The following is a 19,129-nucleotide window of genomic DNA, read 5'->3' as shown; positions in this document are numbered from 1 at the left end:
AGTTTTATTTATCCTTTCATCAGATTTAAAGTGGAATTGGCCTGACTCAATTAATTTCTTTTTTAAATTTTTTAAAATTAATTTCATTAAAATTTAATTTCAGCTCAGGATTTTTAATGATGTACAAATGGGCTACCTGAAATGAAGACCTGCTATCCATATTACGAGTGACATTTTCAGAATAAAACGTGTTTTAAATGCTTTGAGATGAAGCATTTAGGCTCAGAAAGTAGTTCCCCCCCCCCGCCCCCAACAATACAATAGGTCAGAAGAAGTCATTCATTTTTTTGTTCAGTCTGAAGAAGTGGTGAGCTGTGTAAGCATGGTGTTTGAATCTTGAAACCAGACAGACAGGGGAACTGGTGGCTAAGGCAGAAACCAGAGGTACACATTGCTATTGGTCAATCAGATGGTCCAGTCTAGAGCAGGTCACATGAAGGTATGTGACTTTATGTGAAAAGGGGCTTTGAATGCCAGGGTTGTTACATGTCAGGATTAGAGATGAACAAAGCTCAGGAGCTCCATGCTTCTCTCTCTTATTTTTCAACTTTAGCAAATATCTGTGTTTGTGAACCATGTGACAAATGTCTCAACACTGAGCAAAATCATACAACCCTAAGCTGACAAGTTGCCAGGGTCAAAAATAAAAGTTATTTTTCTTGCACTGAGTTATGCTCCTTTCCTTATTAAGACCCCCCCCCCCACCTGTCTATTAGCTCCAAACAGTTATAAAAGTTTCACTGAGGAGATGATGATAGAAATGGGTGGTCCAACTTGAGCTGTAGTTTCTGAGTTTCGTTGTTTTTCCTTTGTTTTCAGAGAGAGCCAAAGATCTCACAGGGTAATGTCTTGACTTGCGTGTGAATTGAATTTAAGTGAGGCAGAGTTGCATAAAGTCATTTAGTCTCGCTCCCTCTTCCCCAATTGTTGAAGTCCAATGGCAAGACAAAAGTCAAGATGACTGACAGTGGGTGACCTTGGTGTCTTTGACATCTGACCAAACTCTAAGCACTCCAAAGCGCCTACTTCAATCACCTTTGTGGCTGTTGGATCAAATTGTTCTTATGTGCACATTCCACTGGGGCAAGTCTTCACAGATATTCCCCTGACTCACTGATGGGTTTAAGGAGTCCTTTACCCTCAACCTGGTTATTCCATCTGTTGGGATGGTTTTACCAGAGTGTGACCACTGCACATGTAACAGCTTCTTGGAGCCATAGGTGAGAGTTGAGTGAAGGTGGACACCAAAGGTGGATGGACAGCCCTGAAAATGGCTCGGCAAGCCCTCACAACAGAGGTGCTATTCCTCTCTGAAGACCTGGTTTTGAAAACTGCTTCTGCTACTTTGTAGTTAAGTGACCATTGGCAAATTGCTTAACTTCCTAACTTCAGTTTCCTCAGCTGTAAAATAGAGAAAGCATGGTATAGTAGCAAAATGATTGACCTTTGAGTCAGAAAGATTCAAGTCTTGCCTTTGATGTTGGACAAGTCACTTAACCACTCAGTGACCCCAAAAGATTTCTAAAACCATAAGTTAGTATGAGTTACTTCACTGCATTGGTGGAAGGAATTTCTTATACCTTTGAGGGTTGAGGTTGATTGATGTTTGTCCTTCGTTCTTGAAGAGAATTGTGACATAAGGGAGGTGATGCCATGGCATGCAAGTGAATTCGATTTAAGTGAGGGAGGGCTGTGCAGTCACCAGCCTCACTTTTTCCTCCAGAGCCATCTGGGTCCAGTGACCAGATATAGATCAGGACAACTGGAGATAGCTTTAGATGCAGTGGGGGACCTTGGTCTTTTTAAGCTAAGGTCTTTCCCAGGTTTCAGTTTGACTGAGGCAACACCCATTCAATGCTTAAGGCTAGGTAAGAAATCACTTTTGAGGGAAGGGAACAGACATTTATATAGCACCTACTATGTGCTAGGCACTGTGTTAAGTGTTTTTTTCAAATGTTTTCTTATTTGATCCTCACAGCAACCCAGCAAGGTAGATGCTATTATTATCATTCCCATTTTACAGAAGAAAAAACCCAAAGCAAACAGAGGTTATATGACTTACCTAAGGTCACCCAACTAGTAAATATTTGAGGTTTCATTTGAACTCAGATCTTCCTGATTCCAGGCCTGGCACTCTATCCACTAAGCCACCCAGCTTTCTTAGACCTTTTGAAGTCAAAAGTATGAATGAAAAAAACAAACAAACAAACCCAAGAGTGGGAATAAAACAACACTTATCATACCTATTTCCCAGGATTGGTTAAGGATCCAAAAAGATGTGTGTAAAGTGCTTTGTAAACTTTAAAGTTCCTTATGAATTCCAGTTGGATCACAGATTCAACTTCCTGCTGGAAGGGACCACAGAAAACATCAAATCTACCCTACCCCCATTTTACAGATACAGAACCTGAGGCCCAGACAGACTTGGAGGCTATAGAGTTTTGTAGCAGAGGTGGAACCTGAACCCAGGTCCTTTGAGCACAGAGGAGATATTCTTTCCAGGGGATTGACTTTTTTTTTAATCATTATTATTAGACCAGTGATTAAAATTATGGTTATGGTTAAATGTCTATCCTATTGGAGGTAATGGACTGATGACTTACTGAATCTTTTTTGATCTCTTGGATTCAAAGGACACTTAAAAGGACGCCACATTTTTGCACAGCACTGACCCTTTGTGTACTGAGTAGGCAAATGCAGGGTATTTAGAAGGGGCTAAAATAAAATTTTCTTGAATAACCTCCCAAGCCTCCCACATTCTTTCAGTTAGCCGGGACTGAGACCCAGCAGTTACTTTTAAGTTTTAATAAGTTTCACATGTTTTGTAATGAAATCGTGTTTGCTTAATGCTGACCTTTAATTAGTAGCCTCTGGATTAGTATATACCAGACACAGGGATGTTATTAGTGTGAACTCAAAGTTATGTGTGTTACTCCATAAGAGATCAAAACAAGCCTTGCATGCTCTGACAGCATTAAACCCCACTGAGACTGCATGCAGGATATGGTTTTCAGTTGTAAAAGAAAATTGTAATTCACAAGCACTTGCCAGATGTTGTACCCCAATACTTTAGGTTCATTACATCCCCACAGAGTAGGTGGTCATATGAGGGAAAAATGAATGGACCCTATTTGTCTCTCCCCACCCCCCATTTAAAGGTTGTATTTCCATTCAAAAGATTTGATAGAAGCAAATAGGTCAAAAGTCATAGGTCAAGATTGAATTTAGACTTAAAAAAAGGCAACAAACAAAACAATTCTGAGTGTGAAATGGTTCAATAAGATGACTATAAGGTCATTTTGAATTTTCCCAAATGTTTTCCCAAATGCTCAGATTATTCTGCCTCTCACTACCTGTATGATCTTGAATACATTTAACCTAATGGGCCCTCAGTTTCCTTATCTGTAAAAAATGATGGGATTGGACCTCTGAAGTTCCTTTCAGTTTTAAATCTATGATTTGTCAGCATTTGGTATCATGCCTGGCACATAGTAGGTGTTTAATAAATGTTTATTGATAGATTGATCTATTGGGGGTATGCTACTGATTCCCTATGATTATCCAGTTAATAGCTAACAAGGATTTATTGTTTTTATTGTTATTATTTATTACTAGCTAGCATTTATATAGGGCATTAAGGTTTGCAAAATGTTTTACAAATATGATCTCATTTTATCCTTACAACAATTCTGAGAGGTAGGTACTATTGTTTACAGATGAGGAAACTGAGTCAGATAGCAGTTAGGTAAATTGCACAAGGTCACACAGCTTGTAAGTGTCTGAGGTTGGATTTGAAATCAGGTCTTCCTTGCTCCAGATCTAATACTTCCTCCTCAATCCCTCTTTAATTCTAGGGCCTTCTCTCTGTTTATTTCCTGTTTCTTCTACATGTAACTTGTTTGTACATAGCTATTTGTATGTTGTTTCCCTCATTAGATAGTGACCTCCTTGATGAAAGGGACTGACTGTCTTTTGCTTTCCTTCCTTTCTCCAGCACTCAGCACAGTTTGTGCTAACACACAGTAGACGCTTAATAAATGTTTATAGACTAACTCCATCTTCTGCACTACCTAGCTGCCTACTAGGCATTATTAAACCCTTTCTTTTTGCCAGTCAACATGCTGAGTGCTGGGTGTACAAAAAAAAAAGGCTAAAAATAAATTCACAAACAAATAAACAAACAAACAAACAAACAAAAAAAACAAAACCAAAACCTAGACCCTGTTCCCCTGTTCTCAGAGAGTAAATAGTCTAATGGGGGAGACAATTTGCAAACAACTCTGCACAAACAAGATTTTTATAGGATTAATTAGAGATAGTGAACACAGATGATCATAAAAGTACCATTCCTTAGTGGTGTGGAAAGAGGGAAGAAAGTTTGCTTCTAAGAAATACCCAAGAAGCTGAAATGAATAGTCAGTGATAGATTAATCTAGCAAAGAAAGAAAGTGACTTTGGTGATTTGCATCCCTTTGTAGGAGAAAATTTGGTCTAAGAAATTCAGGAAGGATAGTTGCTTGGTTTTTTTTGGGGGGGGGTGCTGTTTGGTCTATAAGGTGATACCCCACATTCTATGTCACTTCCTGACCCAAGAAGTTTCAATGTCTCTCACTGCCTCTAGAATAAAAGATAAATTTGTCTTTTTGGTAGTTAAACTGCTTCACTGTATAACTTTGATCTATCTTTCCTGGTTTATTATACACGCTCCCCCTCACATATTATATCCGCCAGTAAAAATGGTGTATTCCATATTCCCAGAACATGAAAGTTCATCTGCCATCTGGATTCCTTTACACAGGCCTGGGATGTTTTCTTTCCTCACCTCTTCTTGGAATCTCCAGCTCTCATCAAAAAGCTCAGTTCATATCACCTCCTTTAAGAGACCTTTCTTGATGACTGCAATTGTTACTTCTGCCCCACCCCCAAGATGGTCTGGGATCATCTTCACAGAGATGACAATTGAATTAATGATGAACTGATGAGTGTTCTGAGAGTGTGGCAAAAGAAGAGGAGAAGACTCAGGGCAGGTGTATCCATATTTAGAAGGAGGAACATGGGTGATAATCCAGCAAAGGAATCTGAGAAGGAACAGTTAGATAGGAAAAGAATTAAGGGAGAGCATTTTTATGGGGCAGCTATGTGGCACAATGGATAGAGTGTTGGGCCTGGAATAAGGAAGGCTCATCTTACTGAGTTCAAATCTGACCTCAGATATTTACTAGCTGTAAGACCCTGGGCAAGTCACTTAACACTGCCTCAGTTTCCTCATCTGTCAAATGAACTGAAGAAGGAAAGGTCAAAGCACTCCAGTGTCTTTGCCAAGAAAACTCCAAATCACAACTGGAAAATGACTGAACAACCACAACAATTGTCATGGAAATGTAGAGGAGAATATCTATGAGGAAGGGGTAGTCAGTGATGTCAAATGCTTTAGGGATATCAAGAAAGGTGAGGACTAAGAAAAGGCCATTGAATTTAGCAACTATGAGATTAGTGGTAACCTTGGAGAGAGCAGTTTCAACTGAGTGTTGAGGTCAGAAGCCAGACTGCAAAAGTTCCCAGAGTGAGAAGAGAAGAAGTGGAGGTAATAAGTATAGAGTTTAATAAAGGATGAGAGCTTGGTGGGATTGTAGATGATAAGATCATAGACGATGGGATTGTTTATTAAGGATGTGAGGAACCTGGGCATACTTTTGGACATCAGAGAAAATTTCCTCCAGTAAATTCTTTTATTTAGATGTAGCTTCAACAGTGAATTATAAGTGGATCATGGGATTTTGTTAGGATAGAGAGAATCTATTCATTACAAGGTTTGAGAAATGTTTGGATGCTCCTAAGGGCTCAGGCTACATTGAAATGATATCTCTCTCTCTATGACAAACTCAGAACTAACAAGTGCAACAATGTATGAATATTTTGTCTCACTTTTTTTTTTAATATATTGCCTAAGTGAATTGAATCTGTATGGGGTCTGTCAATAAATTGTTGTTTAGTTGTTTTTAGTCATGTCCGACTCTTTGTGATCCCATTTGGGATTTTCTTGGCAAAGATACTACATTAGTTTGCCATTTCCTTCTTCAGCTCATTTTACAGATGAGGAAACTGAGGCAAACAGGGTTAAGTGACTCGTTTAGAGTCACACAGCTAGTAAGTATATGAGGCCAGATTTGAATCCAGGAAGGTGAGTCTTCCTAACTCCACATCTGCTGTTCTATCCACTATGGTGCCACCTAGCACCCCTGGCAATAAAGATTTTATTTATTATTTAATAAATAAATTTTTTAAATTAAATTTTTAAATAAAAGACTCAGGGCAGGTGTATCCATATTTAGGAGGAGGAACATGGGTGATAATCCAGCAAAGGAAGCTGAGAAGGAACAGTTAGATAGGAAAAGAATTAAGGGAGAGCATTGTTATGTGCTATGTGGCACAATGGATAGAGTGTTGGTCCTGGAATAAGGAAGACTCATCTTGCTGACATTTAATAGCATTTAGGCATTTGCAAAGGGATTTAAACACACTACTTCACTGGAACCTCACAGCACCTTTGTAAAGTAGGTATTATAGATTTTATAATCTCTACAATGAGGAACCTGATACTTCTAAAAATTAAGGGACTTGCCCAGGAGATGCAGCCTAAATGTCAGAAGGATGGCTTAAACCTAGTTTTTCCTGACTTCAAATCCAACACACTAGTTACTCTGCCACCATACTACTAGTTTTACAATTATTTCATAGCATCAGAGAATCCCAGCTTTACAACTTAGAGGGGACTTTACAGGTCATCTCTCTCAACTGTCTCATTTTACAGACAAGGAAACTGAGGCCCAGAGGGGTAAAGTGATTTGCCCAGGGTCATACAAGTAGGAAGTAGTAGAGTTAGAATTTGAATTCAGATCTTTTGACTTCTGCCAAAACACTTTCCCCAATACTATAATATTCAATTTAAGTTCAGAATAATTTATAGTGCTGGTGTTAGGATAAGAGATGGAAGAGAAGTAATATTTATTTTAATGTTTTAATTTTAAAATTAAAATTTATTTTAATAAATTTAAATTTAATTTAATTTTAATCATGTTGTTTTGGGAAACACCAATCATAGCAAGCCACACTATAATAGGATGGTAGTGTGGCTTGAAAAAATTCAGGTGATTTAAAATGAAAATCACTATTATTATTTTTTCCTTATTTCTCTGCTAGGAAACTTCTTTACAAAAGTCATGAAGTATCTACTCTCCACTCTACTATCTGGAGATAGATAGAAAAATAGAGATAAATATAGATTAGCAGATAGAGCATTTACTAAGCATGTCCTATATCCACTCTCCTTCTTCTTAGTTAATTAGAAAAATAACATGCTTTATTCATTATTGAAGGAATGGCTGATTTATTTGTGATGACTGGATAAAAAGAACCGTTTTAAACTGGGGTAGAAGGAAATTTTCTTAAGGAACGTCCCCCTCTCCCTTTTCACACATCTTGAACTTGTGAGGAACCAAATAATCACATATTTGAGGAGGAATGTTTTCTTTCATCAATACCAGAAGCAAAGGAATTAAAAAAAAAACCTGGCCTTTAGCATCCTTAGCACTAATTTGTGTGTGAACAAAGCAATAAAAACCAAACAGGCCAACGTGAATGAGGCTCTGAGGTTGGGGAATAAATTTGAACCTTCTTTGGAATTTTTCCTTTTGACTTGGTTTCCCCCTCCCCCCACCCTCACCCTATACAAACCACAGAAACAGGAATCATAAGCCCATAATTTGTCCTGTAGCTCAATTACTGGCCCTGACCTTTTGGTTCAACGTTAGTTTTCAATGTCTCTGATAGTTTCTAAAATTTTTTTCTTAGATCTCTCTGAAGACATATTTTGCTTTTTCTTTTTGCTTTGCTCCTCTCAACTTTAGATTTAAACATATCAATCTGAAGTAACAACAAGGAAGCACCAAAGTTCATTATTTTCTAAAATTGACACCTCATTTCATGAGATCTCCCACCATTTCCCACCTTAGTGTCTACTCACATGTTATTCAACTGGAAGAAATCATGAAATCAGGTTGACTGGTTTCACTTCAAATTTATGGTAGTCATTAAATTATTTCAGAATTTCACACAGTACTTGGCACATATAGTAGGCTCATCAATGTTTGCTGACTTGACTCGTTTCAACTGTGTCCTCACTGTAGCAAGGCAATTCTACTTGTCTTCTCTAATGGATTCCTTCCTTTACTCCCCGCAACATCCATTTTCTATGAAAACTTTCTATTCTTTCTGCAAGTCTCCTGTCAACTTCTCTCCCTACCCTCTACACTGAGGATTGTGTCTGTTTGCCTCAGTTTCCTCAACTGCAAAATGGGGATAATAATAGCACCTGCCTTCCAGGGTTGTTGTGAGGATCAAATGAGATAATATTTGTAAATATTACAAATAAATTACAAATATTACACAGTGCCTGGCATGTAGTGAATGCTATATAATTATATATAGAATATATATGTCGTTATATTATACTATATTATGCTATGCTATACAATACTATACTATATTATGTCATGTCATGTTATATAATGCCATGTTATGTTATATTATACTATACTATATTACATTATGTTATATAATATTACATTATGTAATATTATGTTATATCATGTCATGTCATATCACATTATATCATATAGCACATCACATCATATCATATCATGTCATATTATATAGCATGCCATATGTTATAATTATATTATGTTATATTACATTATATAGAATAAACATATAAATGTTTATTATTATTATACCTTCTTCCGTGCTCAGCTAAACTTCTTGAAGAAGTTTATATATATATATACTATATAATTATACCTTTATACTCATAGAGATGGCTATTTCCTCTCCTCTCCCGAATCCTCCATGAACTGGATTCCGACCTTATTCACCTGCAGCCTCTTCAGTCACCACTGATCTCTTAATTGTCAGTCCTAATGTTTTTTTTTTTCTCTTTCTCTCGATCTTCCTCCTTACTGAACTCTCCGAAGCATTTGTCAATGCTTATCACTTTCCAGCATGCTCTCTGTCTTCTGGGTTTTCGTGACTCTGCTTTTTCTTTGTTGTCTTCCTATTTTTCTGCTTTTTCCTTCTCAGTGTCCTTTGCTGAATCTTCCTTGGTATCATGCTAAGTACCTGTGAGGATCCCCCCAGGCTCTGTCCGAGGGCCTTCTCTTTTCACTCTCTATCCCCTCTCACTTGGTGATATTATCAAATGAGATAACATTTGTAAAGCACTTAGAACAGTACCAGGCACATAGCAGACACTATGTAAATGCTTATTCTCTTTCTTTCCTCAGTTTCCATGAGTTTATTTATCATATCTAGGTCTAGTGTTTCCCCTCACCTACTGTCTATTGGACACTTCCAACTGAATGTCTTGTTGGGACTGCAAACTCCCCATGTCCCACATTATCTGTCCCCACAAGCCCAGCCTCTTCCAAGCATCTCTTTTACTTAAAGAATATCATGACTTTTCTAGTCATCTAGGTTCCCAGCTGCTCTCTCTTTTGCTGTTCAATCGTTTTCACTTGTGTCTGACTCTTCATGAGCCCATTTGGGGTTTTCTTGGCAAAGATACAAGAGTGGTTTGCCATTCCCTTCTCCAGTTTATTTTACAGATGAGGAAACTGAGGCAAACAGGCTTAAGTGACTTGCTCAGGGTCACACAGCAGTTAAGTGCCTGAGGCCAGATTTGAATTCAGGTCTTCCTAAGTCCAGGCCTGGCACTCTATCCACTGTGCCACCTAGCTGCTGTTGTGACTCTCGCTCACCCCCATAGATCCAACCACTTGCACATACTGTCATTTCTTTCTCTGCCACATATTTTTTTTATATTTTCCACTCTCATAGTCACCACTCATTCAGGTCCTCAACACTTCTCATCTGGTCTGTTGCAATAGGTTTCTACTTGGCTTCTTTCTTCTTCATTCTATTTCATCCTTTAAACAGGTGACCAAGTTCTTCACAATCTGGCTTTCTTTCTTGCATTACTTCCCTTCATGTTCTCATGGTGAAACTATGCTGTCCTGCCTACTTTTTGTTCTTTACATATGATTTCTCATTTTTCATCTCCAGTTTCTATCTGCCATGCTCAGAGAAAACTTTGCCTACTCATTGCCACCTAATAAAATCCCATTCCTTTTTTTTTTTTTGGAGGGGAGAAGGCAAGGCAATTGGATTTAAGTGACTTACTCAAGGTCACACAGCTAGTAAGAGTCAAGTGTCTGAAACCGAATTTGAACTCAGGTCTTCTTGACTCCAGGGCCATGCTCTATTCACTAGGCCACCTAGCTGTCCCTCTCCCCCTCCTCCAACCCCCCATTCTTTCTTTAAGACTCAATTCAAGCATGACTGGAGGTCTTTCTTGATACATTCTTTCACATTCAAGTTCTTTCACCTACAAGACTATTTTCCAGCCGTTCTTTGTGTCTTGTATATACTAATTTATATCTATGGTGTCTATTCCATTAGAATGTAATGTTCTTGAGGTCAGGAACTCTTTTTGCTTTTTTTTTCAGGGGTGTTCTCAGCTCTTAGCACAATGTCTGGTGCATAGTAAGAGCTTAATAAGTGTTTGTTGACTGATTAATTTCCTCCCTGGAGAATATGACCTAGAGATAATGAGCTAGTTTTGATTTGTTGCCATATTTTTGCCTCCAAAGGAAAAAATTAAAAATTATGAACTGTGATTAAGAAAAAATAAAGACAGAAAATCTCCCTGGGTCATGGAAAAGCTATCAATTAGACAGACTAGTAGAACCATGTTTTATAATCATACAAAAGTTCACTCTTGAGGGGGGCTGGCAATAATTTGACCATTTGGCACTAATTACTGGTCTTGTTGACAGTATTAATCACTACAAAATTATTATAGAAAAAAATAAAAATGCATACATGTTTTAGTTTCATTTTTCATTTGATTGGTACTCAGAGTTATAGTAAAATTTCTGTTTGCCTTGGCAAATACCTTTAGTTGTATATATATAATTGTCACACTTAAAGCCAAACTTGGGCTGATATCCATAAATAGGGAATGACTGCTATATTAGTAGATTTGTTAATTGGGGTCATATTTACACTCTTCCTGTCAATTTTAATCATTTGATTGTTGGAGCCAATGTTATCTTAGTTCTCTATAGTCATTACTGACTGTCAAATATGATACACAATAATTTAACAAGTGCATCTGACTTTTATGTATAAATTTCACAGCAGGGACTTAGCCTTGCTCAATATATTCATATAATGGAGTTGGCACTAAGGGATATTTACTTAAGCTACCAAATGATTATTTCTCATAATAGAACTTCAAATAGGACTATAATTAGTGATTTTGTGAACAGCTATTCCCTGTTGAAATGTTAGTCTCCTATGTCTTTAGTTAAAATAAAATCATCTTGCCTCTATAAAAGGCAAACTGAAAACCTTGCCTCATATTTCATGGAAAAAAATGGAGGCTACTTGTTGTGAGCTCCCTCTTCTCCCCCCTTCAGCTCCTAGCACTCAGTTACCTTCTGCAGTAATCTCCTTTTTTCGCCCCTGTCTCACATGACGATGTGATCTTATTCCTTATTTGTCTCCCTCAAGAGACAGCCCCCTCTGTCATCCCTACCCTTTCACTTACTTTCTATCTCACTGTATACTGGCTTATTCCCTTTTTCCTACAAATATGCCCATGTCTCCTCCACCCTGGTTGTCTCTACCACCATTGACTTAAACTCTCTCCAGCTGTTATGGGCTCATAACTAGCACCTCAGTTCCACTGACTAATTTTTACTAAGAGATAGTTACTTCAAATATATAGCAAGAGCAAAATACAAACATTTCCTGAACATCTCAGGGGCCTAAAATTCTATACCTAGGTCTTTGAGGAGGGAGCAGAGTTAGGCTAAGAACTTAGTTCAATTCCTAGATAGCATTGCCTCTACTATATTCATTTCCAGATGTGACATGATTGCAAGGTGAGTCTGTCCACTGATCTGGGGACCCCAAAGTCACTTTCCAAAATCAATCCTTGTTCCTTGGGGCCTCAATGTTTCTCCAGCTGTAAAACCCATCCTGGAATCAGACCCCCAGAATCCCATGGCTTGCTCTTTGGACCTTTGAAACTCTCAAAGTCAGTGGCACAGTGAGTAAGAGCACAGGCCCCAGAGTCGGGATAACCTGGGATCAAATCCAGGCTCTGATACTTAGCACCACACCCAGAAATAACTGACCGTGTAACCTTGAGCAAGTTACTTAACCCCAATTGCTTAAAAAAAAAAAAAAAGAAACTCTCAAGGTCAATGACCTTTTCAAGGTCAGTGATCCTTCCAAGGTCAGTGACCCAAAGTCATTTCCTTAACCTAGAATGAAAAAGAAAGAACTTAAAAGCCAAAGAATGTTTCTCAGGGTCACATAGACTCAGAGCGCCATAAACAAAAGAGTCATTAGGCTTTGGGTAACATGAATGGAGCTTGAGTAAAGGTATGGAGTTGGGAAATCATAGTATCATGGATTTAGAGGCAAAAGGGATCTTAGAAGCCATTGAGTCCAACCCTCTCATTTTATAGATGAGGAAAATAGAAGATAAGAATAAGATAAGAACAGAGAAGATAAACATCATACAGTTATTAAGTGTCTGTGGCAGAATCTGAACCCAAGTCTTCCTGACTACAAGTTCAGTTTCTTACTGTATAAATACTGTATACTAGAGACAGTTAGTTGAACAGTTTGACTGGAATTGGTCCTTGGTCTCAGAAGTCATGTTGAGAATATTTCCCTTCCAGGATGTTTTCATTTGAGTTCCCACAGTGGGGGCATTCATTAAATTCCCCCTTTTCAGTCATACATATCCTTCATGATGTTGTTTAAATCATTTCTTAAGTGCAAGCCACAGGGTTATAGAATATTGTGGTTGGAATAGTCTTTGGAGATCATCTGGTCCAAGTTTCTTACTTTACAGTCAAGGAAACAAAGACCCTGAGGGGTTAGATGAATTGTGTAAGGTCACACAAATATTAGGTGGAAGAAATGGGATTATTAGTAATGTGTTGCAACTTTCTTGATATTCAAGAGATTTGATGTGCCTGCTGGGCCACTGTCTATGATCTTTGAAAGATAGTGGCTACAGGAACAGGAACTCTGTGATTAAAGAGGGGGAATGTTATGCTGATTTTCAGAAAATGGAAGCCTGACTTCAAATCTTGGAAAGATTCTAGAATTCTTTATTAAAGGGATGGTTCATGAATATTTAGAAAAAGAAACTATGATCACACAGAACCAGCATGGTTTCATCAAGGAAAAGTCATGCTAAACTACTTTAATTTCCTTCTTGGATAAGATTACTAGACTGTCAGATTAGAGGATTGCCGAAGATATAATTTACCTAGATTTTAGGAAATCATTTGATAGCCTCCCATAGACTTCCAATAAAAATGGCAACTAAAAGTTGACATCTGAGTTTAGATTGCCTAAAACACTTCCCAGAAGACATTTAAAAGCATTCCAGATGAAACAATAACCACCATCTTCTTTCCAGCATTCTTCTTAGGTCTTTGCTCTGTGGCTATCTTCTCACCACAAATCCTTGACCCAGACTATCATCTAATGAAGTGTTGGTGATAATAAAGTAAGCAAACTATCAGCTACTTTAATAAAAAAAGAGGAAAACCAGGTTACTAAATACAAAAATGAAAAAGCAGAGTTTACAGCCAATGAAGAGGAAATAACAAATTATTAGAAACTTTTGCCCAGTTAGAGAATGAATGACATAAATGAAATGGACACATAGTGACAAAATATAAAATAATCCAATTAAGAGAATGAGAAATAGGGATTTTAAATAATGTAAAGTCAGAAAAAAATAGGACGAGTCATAAAAGAACTCCAAAGGGAAAAATCCAGATACAAATGGATTTATAAATGAATTATGTCAAATATTTAAAGACAAATTAACTCTAATATAATAAAAACAGGTAAAGGAGGGATAATACAAGTTTCTTGAAAACAAATATGGTCCTGATACCCAAACCAAGGACAGATAAGTCAAAAGAAAATAATAGACCAATATCTATAATGAATATGAATGCAAAAAATATTGAATAAAATATTAGCAAAGAGAGTATAGCAACATCTTTAAATGATAAAAATCCTGACCAGTTTATTGTTATACTAAAATGAAGGATTGGTAGTCCTATGATTATATCACTTAGAAGGGTGTGTATCATAATTGTATCACTAAATATTGCATAAGTTTGACAAGAGTTAGCAGTATCTATAATGAAAAAATATTAGAAGGCTTCCCAATAAGATCAAGGTTAAAGCAAGGATCCCCATTGTCACCATTATTATTTGATACAGTTCTGTAAATTCTATCTATTATAATAAAGCAATAGAAAAGTGGAAAGAATAAGTATAGACAAAGAAGAAATAAAATGATCACTTTTGTGAATTGTATGATAGTTCATTTAGAAAATTCTAGAGATGACTCAATTTAATTGAATAAAAACTTCTGTAAAGCTATAGAATATTAAATAAACACTGTGAATATTAGTTATTCTATTACCATTAAAACCCAGTAGGAATTAGTAAAAAAAAAAAAGAAATTATTTTCAAAACAACTATTGAATATAAAACAAATTTCAAATGAATTTAGCAAGGCACAAACCATACACAGTTATAGAACTTTACAGAAATAAAGACAGAAAAATAATATTCAATGCTCATGCTTAGACCATGCTAGTATCATTAACATGACAATACTACCTAATTATTTTGGTTGTCTTGACAACCAAATTACTAGAGAATTATTTTAAAGAATTAAAAAAAATAATAACAAAAATTTATCTGGAAAAAAACCCCAAATCAAGAATTTGAAGGAAAATAATGAAAAAAAATTGGAATGTAATAGGTCAAACATTACCATATTTCCAACTATACTTCAATGTGTTAAACATAAAAACTATTCTGTTACTGGTTAAAATATAGAAAAGTTGATCAGTTGAATAGATCATATAAGCAAGACCCTTAACTATTTCTAGACCTACACCAAATAATTGCAGAGAAAAAAGGCATCTTTGCTCCTGTATTTATTGGGAAAGTTTCTAGTGTTTCTTCATTTCATATAATGTTTGGTTTTGGTATGAAATTTTAAATTATATTACAAAAAGATTCTCCACAGGTGTCTAGGTGGTGAGTAGAGTACCGTCCCTGGAGTCAGGAGGACCTGAGTTCAAATCTGGCTTCAGACACAACACAAAAACTAGCTGTTTGACCCTGGGCAAATCACTTAATCCCAACAGCCTTCCAAAAAGAAAAAAAGATTATCATTTGTTTATACTTGGAAGGTTTTTTAGTTTGTTTTTATTTTAGTATAAATGAATGTTGTATTTTGTCAAAAACTTTTTTATCTCTTGAGATTAGTTTGTGCTTTTAGATGTTGGTTTTTTTTTTTTTTACTAATTATGTCAATAATTTTCCTAATTTTCATCCATTCTTATATCCCTGGTATAAATTCATTTTGGTCCTAATGAATGATTTTTGGAGGGATAAATTTCTGTTGTCTTTTTGCAAAGATTTTGTTTAAATTTTTCAAAATGAATATTCATTAATGACCCTGATTTATAGTTCCCTTTCTTTGCTTTATCCTTCCTCAATTTAGGTTTTAGAATTATATTTGCCTTATAGGAGCTTGGTAGAGTGCTTTCTTTCTTACTTTTGGCCAATAATTTTGGTATGTAGGTATTAGAGTACCATACCAACAGTATAGCTCATGAGCCCCCACTGGTGTACTTCACATTAACAGAAGAGCAATTAGTTAGATTAATTTTAACTAAAAGACTTACTGAAAATGCAAAATAAGTACATAATATAAATACAACATTTCCTTATAAACCTCAGTTCCACTCTACCCTCAATGCTCACAGTGTCTATCGGGAGATTGGACACACACTTAAAGTCTTGGAGGGGTATTAAAGTATATGTATAGGGAATACATGTGGCAAGGACAGCTCAGCTCTGGAATTTTAGACTTCATTATCCTTTATCACAGGAATTAGTCATAAGAATTCCTTGATGAGTATAACTTCTGTGTTGAATAGATGCTTTCATTGCTAACTGGAACTGTTCCATGAAGTTTTTGACTAACACCTCACCAGGTATGATGTCTCTACCAGAGGAGATGATCCACTGGGCTCTGTTGTCCCCTGATGCTCTGTTTCTAAACTGTTCCTCTGCTCATCTGAGCTGAATCCTTGACAGAAACTGTATTATCCATCACTTCCACCTTCAGATGTAGCTTCTGCCTTCAGCTGAAATGGTGTGCTTTCTCAGGAAAAAGCAACAGCTTAAAAAAAAGTCTCTGAAACAGTTCATTTGCAGGTTTCTTCTCTTTCTCTCCCCTTTCATCAGTTACAGGTAGAAATTTAGAGAAGCATCTCTGGTCCTCTATTTTTCCCCCTTCTAAGCAGCCAGTCATAGTAACTGAGTATATTCTATTTATTCTCATCAGTCAAAATATAGCATATTTGTTGAACCTCCTTCTCAGCAGTAGATGGCAGTAGAGACACTCCAGCCTATCAGCCTCTCATTGGCCAATCAATCTGCCCAATCTTCCTTAATTTCTCTTGTTTCAGTAGTTAGATCCTTTCCATGAATGAATCCTCCTTAGCTTATGGTTAGTAACCAAATTCTCAGTCTATCTATAATCGGGGACATGACATTAGTCCTATTACCATACCACAGTACTGGTGTTCACATTTCCCCATTTATTAATCTCAAAGTTCTCAGATTCTGAAATTATTCATAACCAAATTACTGAAGCTGTCTATGTTTTCCATTCATTCTAGGGTTCCAAAGTCTTCCATTTGCATATGAGTGACTGGTGTCTCAAAAGAGAACTCCAAGGCTGACTGATCCCTGGGTAAGATTTCTACCCTACACAAGTGAGGGGGAGGTCACCCCCTTGTATATTGTAGAAGAAGCAATTCTTGTTTAGGCATCTAGGTGGTAGAATGGATAGGACATTGATCATGAAATTAAGAAGAGCTGAGTTCAGATTCAGCCTCTACCTGTGTGATCCTTGGCAAATAGCTTAACCTATCTTTGACTTAATTTACTCAACTGTAAAATGGGGATAATAATAGTTCTTTCCTCCAGGGTTGTTGTCAGGATCAAATGAGATAATATTTGTAAAGTGCTTACTTTAGTGCTCAGCACAGAGTAAACACAAGACAAATTTATCATCATCATTATCATCACCATCACCATCACCACCACCATCATTATGATTATTGTTTTTGGTTGGATTTTGCTTCTGAGATTTTTAACTCTTAAGATTCATTGATTCTATGTCTGATGGCACCAGGTCCTATTTAAAATACTACACTTTCTGATTCTCTTCTTCTTCTTTTTTTTTTTTAAAGCAATTGGGGCTAAGTAACTTGCTCAAGAATACACGGCCAGTTTTTTGGCTTATTTTTGTGTGTAGGTGTTAAGTATCTGAGGCTGGAACCGATCCCGGGTTCTCCCGACTCCAGGCTGGTGCTCTTACTCACTGTGCCACCTGGCCTCCCCTTCTGATTCTCTTCTTGAAGAATGTGTTTAGAAACTGAGGTTTCTGAGCTGTCAACTTGTTGCTTTTGAGCACAGGATGTTGAAAACCAAGTTTTCCAATTCTCTTTATTAACCTTTCTGAGGGAAATGTGAGTTGTCTTAATCAGCTACATTTTTTTGGTGGGTGGGAGCTGGTCCTGTGATTTCATCAAAATAGGGTTCTCCCTGATAAAGAAATTCCCCTTACTAATGCAGATCAACAAATGTTTTGTAGTTTAAAGTCTTCAATTTATAACGTAGAGCTCTGAGAGATACGATGACTTGCTTAGAATCCCATGACCAATATTTATCAGAGGCAGGATGTGAACCTAGGATGTCTTGAATATAAAAACAGCTCCTTAGCCACTGTTAAACTGTTGCCTTCCCCCTGATTAGCTCCCATTTACACTGGCTATATTTAGCATGTATGGAGCTTGCATGTTGTTTCTCCATTGGAGTATGAACTCATTGAGGTTAGGGACTATTTTTTTCCTCTTTCTTTAAATCCCTTGTGCTTAGCACAGTGCTGGCACATGATAAGCAAATAAGAAATCTGTGTTGACTGACTTCACTCTCAAAAAAAATCCTACTTCAGGGCTTCATCATGGTTCATTCTCTTAGTTATTAGAATACAAATTCTGAGAGGTTCTTTAAAGCTGGAAATGTTTTGATTACAGTCCCAATGACAAATCACTTTGTTATGTGACAACTAGATTAGCCTAAATAGGAAGAATTTCCTTACCAAAAGGATCATCAGGTATTTGATTTTACCATGGATTTTCCATGCTAAGAATCACATATTCTTAGGCTAACAACAAATAATTACTGAATATTGCTATTTTAAAGTGTGATACTTGATTGTTGGTCACCAAGTTCATATACCTTTAGGGTATATGACACAAACATATTAATATTATCACTATATATACAACTGGAAGATCTAAACAAGTTATGATCTTTAATAAGGGTGGAAAAAGCACAAATACTTATGTCATACAACTGTCATTTCTATAGTCTCTATGGTGCAGTTGCCCAAACACTAGGTTTGGAGTCAGAGGCTGAGGTGGTGTGGTTGCAGTGGAAACTCTGATTCCCTGGGCATTGTGGGGGAGTATTTGTACTTTTGCTCTTTCTAGATCTTTGAGGTAACTATCCCTTTGTAAAAGCTAATGGATGCCAATTGGTTAAATGTCACTGGGGTGCTAGTAACTGGTGGCTAAGAGTTGGGAGGACACCCTTCAAATGGAAACTTGAGCAAAGGACCATAAAGACCATTAAGAATACACACTTCAGGTCCCTGAGGAGGAGATGTAACAGCCTGACTCTGGGGGTAGTGAGCCAAGAGAGTACTTGTCATATTGGAGCCTTGTCTATGATATTTACTTCTTAACCTGGCTTAGCCCTTGACTACCCAGACTACTTTACCCCCAGTTACCTCTGGCTCAATCCTTCACTACCCAGACTACTTTATACTCATTTAAAACACAGTTCAATCCTTGACTACCCAGACTACTTT

The 19,129-nt window shown here is 36.9% G+C and overlaps 1 long non-coding RNA gene across 1 annotated transcript in view; it reads left to right on the top strand.

The window, feature by feature from the left end:
* Nucleotides 1-19,129, top strand: part of LOC138155667 (uncharacterized) — a 146,797-nt gene that overhangs the window by 72,069 nt on the left and 55,599 nt on the right. The window contains exon 2 of the long non-coding RNA XR_011166928.1: nucleotides 16,869-16,942. This is a non-coding gene — a long non-coding RNA (uncharacterized lncRNA). The remainder of the gene's footprint in view (nucleotides 1-16,868; nucleotides 16,943-19,129) is intronic.

This window comes from Petaurus breviceps, unplaced genomic scaffold, assembly GCF_028583685.1.
Source record: "Petaurus breviceps papuanus isolate PSGF00001 unplaced genomic scaffold, PetGlider_PUasm1.0 154, whole genome shotgun sequence".
In the NCBI taxonomy this organism is placed as follows: domain Eukaryota; kingdom Metazoa; phylum Chordata; class Mammalia; order Diprotodontia; family Petauridae; genus Petaurus; species Petaurus breviceps.
Note: the sequence above shows the minus strand (reverse complement) of the source record. Positions and strands in the feature narration are given on the sequence as shown.